Source organism: Sinocyclocheilus rhinocerous, unplaced genomic scaffold (assembly GCF_001515625.1).
Source record: "Sinocyclocheilus rhinocerous isolate Xijiao unplaced genomic scaffold, SAMN03320098_v1.1 scaffold504, whole genome shotgun sequence".
In the NCBI taxonomy this organism is placed as follows: domain Eukaryota; kingdom Metazoa; phylum Chordata; class Actinopteri; order Cypriniformes; family Cyprinidae; genus Sinocyclocheilus; species Sinocyclocheilus rhinocerous.
The window spans coordinates 1,125,614-1,126,092 of record NW_015645076.1 but is presented as its reverse complement, the minus strand read 5'-3'; the positions used below and the strand labels follow the sequence as shown (position 1 = coordinate 1,126,092).

At 35.5% G+C, this 479-nt stretch overlaps 1 pseudogene; it reads left to right on the top strand.

Annotated features, from left to right (window-relative positions):
• LOC107705524 (nuclear factor erythroid 2-related factor 2-like) overlaps window positions 1-479 on the top strand; it is a 9,121-nt pseudogene that overhangs the window by 671 nt on the left and 7,971 nt on the right.

The window sequence follows — 479 nt, the reverse complement described above, 5'->3', positions numbered from 1 at the left end:
CAGCCCCGCGCTGTCAGTCCGGTGGCGCTAGTAAACACGTCCTCTCTGCGCTGTCGAGTCGGTCGCGCCGCTCGGTCCATTGAGCCGCGCCTATGACAGGTCAGCGCGGCGCGAACACTTGAATACCGCGCCGTTTTGTCCCACATTTGAGTTGTTTGGCTTCCCATATATGTGTATGTGTGTGTGTGGCTTTCAGAAAAATATAAAGCAGCATCGATAATAATAAGAATTGCACCAATACAGCGTATTAAAGAAATAAATGCAATTTGTAAAATAAATGTCATTTATTTATTTAATATAAAATATAATAAAAAAATATGTAAATGTTACTTTAAATTGTAATAATTTTTCACAAAAATACAGTTTTTACAGTATTTTTGATCAAATAAATTCATTCTTGGTTAGCAAAAGAGACTACTTTCAAAAACATTTTTAAAAAATCATTCAACCCCAAAAGTCTGTAGTATATTATAAATAAA